The sequence below is a fragment of the Cyprinus carpio genome, chromosome A5 (assembly GCF_018340385.1).
Source record: "Cyprinus carpio isolate SPL01 chromosome A5, ASM1834038v1, whole genome shotgun sequence".
In the NCBI taxonomy this organism is placed as follows: domain Eukaryota; kingdom Metazoa; phylum Chordata; class Actinopteri; order Cypriniformes; family Cyprinidae; genus Cyprinus; species Cyprinus carpio.
Window position 1 is genome coordinate 12,038,918 of NC_056576.1, and position 6,092 is coordinate 12,045,009.

The following is a 6,092-nucleotide window of genomic DNA, read 5'->3' on the forward strand; positions in this document are numbered from 1 at the left end:
AATGCAGAGAACAAATTCTGAGTATGGGTTGTAAATACGAATACAGGGCTGACCACCTGAATGGGCGGGAGGTGAGGAAAGACCCCAAACCACTTTAGGTACCTTATAACAATGTTGTAAAATTCAATATGTTTGCTTGTGGTAAACATGTGATCAAGCTTTACAACCTAATTAATACAACTTAATCTGTATGGCCAACATCACTGACTAACAAAAATGCATTAGATTCAAGATTTTTATTTGTCACATGGTTATATGGAGAGCATATGACCAGCAGTGAAATCTAAGCTGTAGTCCGCCTCCATGGACAGTGCAATTAAGTGAAATAGAGTGCCTTGGCCTCTCAAATCAATTGACTAAGCGCCCTTGCGTTAGTGGTCACCTCCTATTATTCTGTTTCTTTTCTGACCTTCAAAGTGCCAGTTCAAACACCACGTCTTGGGGGTCACCAATCAGGTCACCTCTTGACACTTGGCCTTGACCTTTGGCCATATCAGGAGGTCATGGCTCTGATCTAAAACTCTGACAAGGGAAGCGAAATGAAAGCTTTCGTCTCTCTGGCTATTCATTCAACCCTTCAAAACAACTTGGTGTTGGTCACCAATGGCTTTGTCAAAATGGTTTGTCCTTTTGGTTGATGTGTTCGAAGATTGCCTTTGTGTAACCTGTGTGAAGTATTTTAGGAACGCTCCCATGGCACGTGGAGAGTATCTATAATTGAAAACTACGAGTAATCTGGAACTTTGATTGTATATTCATTAGTTCCCCAAACGAGCAAATGAAAATCAAACCCAATGAATAAAACCAAGTTATGAAAACTATTGTTTATTGAATCAATTTTTTTGCTACATTTATTGGTTTTTTTCTAGCTCTTACTTGCTCATCAAGAATCCCACAGTAAAGAAGCGATGAAACATAGCTACTACGGAGTAAATAGCACATGAAAATAGAGAGCTAGGTAGGATTTTGGTGGAACGCGGCAAAGCTGGTGTTATATACACCCTTTTCTCAGCTTGGAATCTTCTAATGGGAAAATCAAGTTGCCGTGACTCCGGTATAATATATGATGTGCCGGGTTCTCCGTGCTGCATCAGGGCCAGTGGGCAGCACAAAGCCTGTTAAGGCTGGACAGAGCATTACGAGAAAGGGGGGTGTGAGCAGAACAGGCCCTATGGTGGAAGTGGGTGAAGGGTAGCCTTGACAACAGAGGTTGTGATTGGTACAACTTTCAATTATGACTGTGGATAGATGTGTGTAAGTCCTACCTTTACAGTGCAATGGACTAGCTTGTTTGCAAATAGACACAGGACTATAAGGCCCATTTAATGAGTGCAACCATTATTTTGAACAAGTTTAAAGTAATATTCTGTGTTCCGTACAAGTTTACTTTATAGTTCACACCCTTCTGCGGAAGCACAAAAGGGAAGATACGTTTGAAGAATGATGGGTGACCAAACAGTTTTGGTGACAAATTGATTTCCATTCTTTGGAAAAAAATACTTCAAAATTATCAAATAATCTTCAGAATATGACTCAAAAATATCTTGTTTTTTTATGTTCCACAGAAGAAAAAAAAGTCAGTCCATATAGTTTTGGGAACAAACATGAGGGTGAGTAAATGATAACAGAATTTCCATTTTATATGAAACTATCCTGTTAAATGAGTTGAGTCAAACAGCATTTGTGGGCATAAATGACTGATTACCAAAAAAAAAAAAAAAAAAAAAAATCTCCACTTATACCTTTTTTACTTTAAAAAGGCATAAATCTGGATTATAGTGAGGCACTTACTTTGAAATTGAATGGGTCTGATGCATTTTTGTTAATATACTCACTGTTTCAATAGTAGAGACATAAACAACAGGCATATTAACATGATTTTAGTGTGAAAAAATTCACATGTAATTTTTTTTGTGTAAAGTTATATCCCATTTTACCAATTATGTTGTGCCATGACAACAGAATGCCAAATAAACCCTAAACAATGTTCTAAACAGCTTAATAAATCAAATACTGGCACAACTTTTTGACATAATTATTATTGTAAACATTTATATAAAATTAGAAGCGTCGCATTTCAACCTTTAAATTCTAAACAAATTTGGCCCATTCACTTCCTTCCATTGTAAATGCATCAACTTGTTACTTGTCTTTATTTATTTTTCATCCCTTAATTAATTCATCCCATTTTTCATTAAAAGAGGGATAAGTTGCTAATGATTGAGCTTATCTGTATTGAAAGGTGATATTTATTTAGTAAGGGTTAAATTTCTTAACCTGTTCATAATAGATAGTAAAAGCCTGATAAAAAGTTCAAGTGCACTCCAGTGGAAACCTGGCCTCACATGTCACTTTTAATTTGCAAGAGTGACAATAAACATCACATGCCTGTCAAGCTTGACACAGTATATCTCACACACTTGGATTCAAAGGCAAGTGCTGTAAGAAAACTCAATCTTTTCTGCTGGATTATTGGGGTCATTATTGGAGCGAAAACCTCTTTGAGACACCAGTCAGTCGTCTCAAGCATGAGTTTTTTCCAGATAACAAGACAAAGGGAAAATAAGGCTGGGCTTCGTAGTCATCACGTCTAAAACCTCTTTCCAGTCCTAGGCCCTCCAAGAACCAATGTGTAGTAATCGTTCTAGGCCTGGCTAAATTTCAGGACAAGCTGTGAATTAGAATGGCTAACATTCTGGTTGGTGCCTGAGCAAGCTGGCTTCAAGTGGCCAAGAGCACGGAGGGAGTGGCCGTCTGCTCTGATGACAACTTTATTGTATCTCTCTCTAACTCACTGTTTGAATGCATGAGTGGTTAATTAGCCATTAATCTATTTCCCTAATCAAAATCTCAGAAAAGCAGGAAGCCGCACTGTTGTAATGTTTTGTTTTACCGTAGGCAGAGGTAGGGGGTACTGGGGGAAGGGTTTTGATTTCCACGTTTAGAGGGTCGGATTGTGTTTCTGTAATCTTTGTGTTACACCCAGAGCAGTGGTAGACACCTAGGTAAGCACTGAATAAGATCTCTGGTTCTCTGAACCCCCTCATGACTGGGCCATGAATCCTTAAATACCCAGGCCTTGCCACCCAGAACATGGGTCATTTCTCTGCAAAAGAAAGCACAGCAATAATAGATGGGCATCCTCTCCGCGTTTGAGACACCTTAGTTTGAACTGCTCGCAAGCCCTTGTTAGAAAAAAACTTAATCAAAGATTGTTTTTAGATCCACAGTGATTTTTCGGGGTGTTCCATGGCACATGTCGTGATGGTAGATTTGCTTGGCTCTAGCTGGACGTGAAAGGACTTTTTAGGAGAGTGTTGGTCTGGTTGCGAGTTCTTCTATTTTTGATCGGCAGCTGACGAAAGATGCAGGTATGACCTGTTTGCATGTATCTAGATATATCTGAATGAGTGTATTTTACTGAACATAAGTTATAACTGCAATAATCTTTATAATCATCCGGCAATGTTTTGCAGCAAAGAAAACAATCGCATAGAAATAACACAGCAATGATGAAAAGCAAATATCAAAAGAAAGATCAAAAGAAGCGATACTTTCAGCATTCAAAGTGACCATTAACATGCTCTTTTGTTCTTTTCGGTTTCTGATTCCTGTTTGCTTTTTTTCTGTCACAGTTGGTGGTGAAAGCTTCAGTGTAGCGCAATATCCAATATATCACACAGCTGATTAATCACAAGCTGTAAACCTGTCAAAACTTCAAGTTCCTTACTCTGACAAAGAGAGATGTAACTAGATCTCACCGTTCACTTTAGGAGAGTGCTATTGCCCATTTTGTCTAGTCTTTCCTATTCTTGGCTAGGCCTTCTGAGGAGTAGGATGTCTTCGCCGTATCTTTCTCTCTCTTCCTCCATTCTCTCTTCTCTCCTTCCCTCCCTTTCTGATTTGATCGAGGTCATCTAAACTCAGCCTCAACTGACACTTTAGATCAGGGCTGAATGAACTGTAAGGACTATCTCTTAATTAAAAGACAATAGCTTTATACCAAAGACGGAAGATGATGCACTTGATGTGACAAAAGGGTGACAAGCCTTGTGACTTTAATGATTTGTGTCTCTATGGCTATATTTTACTTTTTTTGAAAGAGAAAGGTTAATCTTCCAACTAAAGAGAAATAGAAACTGATCTCTAACTTTGGGGCCTCATATTGTTTTTTTTCGCATTTCTTACAGGCTACACAATCATGAAAATATGGTTTTGACCTTAATAGTTTTGACTAAGATGTGACTGCTTACTAGGGTGTTACATAGATTAGTCGAGTGTGATCGACTACTTTAACCACTAGTCGGCGCTGTTGGAAACAATCGGACTACTCGATCATGCATTAACCATAATGCATGCACCGTTTGCCTACAACGCAAATGATAGGATTACAATATTGTGTGTAGATGTTACTTTCTATCACTTTCTCTATTACATGTAAAATTAAAATATGTGATATTTAATAATTAGGGGTGCCCCGAAGCCGAAATGGCACGGATAAATGGCTTAAAAAACGAATAACGGATAACGAATAATTCTGTCTGAATATTCGGCTGAGGCTGGAGCACTGTGCTGTTTGCTAGATAACAGTTGAGCCAGGGGATCAGCGCTATATTATACACAGATCTCTAAAGTCACGCAATAGAGTGTGTGAAGTGATTGAATATTAAACTTTATGAACGAAAAGAGCACATTGATGTTTGCCTCTCCGCGCATCTCTCAGAAATCAGAGCTTGCCGATAGTAATATCACTTATAATAATACATCATACACGGTCTATTATTTGTATATATTTAAAAGGCAATGATTTAAACCGTATGCTACGAAATGATACATGGATGAATGGAATAAACAGCGCGCTCACCAATCAAAAACCAAGCCAGTTCTCTCTCATAAAGTAGGCTAATAATCAGCTTAGATGCAGAAAGATTTTCTATATTTGCTTCTTTATCTTTTGCTGGTTTGCGTGGCACACGCACATTTGTTTAGTAAGTTCAAAAAGACTCGCTTAGAGAATTCTGCATAATGAAAATGTGCGCCTTAAATTCATTCAGTCGCGTTCAAATGATCACTAAACGTTTGTCATTACATCTCTGCTTATATGATTTATTTATTTTTTGAAATTAGTAATATTTTACTTTAACGCAGCAGCATATTTGTTCAGTGATAACTACCGGGAAAAAAGATAGTCAATAATGGTCTTATCAAGTAACTGTACGACACCTGTTTTTATCCAAAACAAGATAGCCCTACTAATACTTTTGTGACTGTTACAGATACAAATACTGGCTGGTACATGAAATTAAAATATGTAATGTCATAATTATAAAGTTTTGACAGCTTACGTATGTTATGTAATTGTTGCATTAGGCTATTAATTAATTAGTTTTTATCAATAAACGTTTATTAATTAGCGATTTAATGTCTATTCATTTACAGTAGCATGAACCACGAGTAGTCGAGTAACTCGAGTATTTTTTAAATAAGTAATCGACTAGCAGAAATCAGTAGTCGTGCAACACCTACTGCTTACAGTATTTAATTTGGTTTAGAAATTGGCTGGCAAATATCTATGAAATCTTGAAGTTAATTATGAAAATATTCTCATACTTAATTCTGGATTTCTTTCTTTTTTTTTATTGCATGGGAACTCCAGTAGTGGTTAAAAAGCATCCTAAGATGCACCTCATGAAGTTGACTAATAGAAGCCCATTGTGTAGAGCTGGAATTTAGGCAAAGGGAACCAAAAACACAAGTTTTGATTAGTTTTTGGTTGCTGCATAATTTTCATATCTTTTATTTTGTGTTGCATGTTAATATAATAAGGAATGGGTGGTGTGTGTCCAAACTTTTGACTGTGTATGTGACCAATACAGGTTCTTCAGACCTATGAGAGTAACATGTTGCTTTCATTCTGAGTCTCTCATTTGAGAAAAGGAACAGGCTTTTCCTGTGCTGATGTCCATGCGTCTTATCACACTGAAAGTGTCACACTATAAACATTAGCATCCCCTCTATCCATTGTTCCTCATGTGACATTGAGTTCAGCTTGTTCCCATGTGGGGGACAGAAACTAGCAGAGGGGGAGTCTT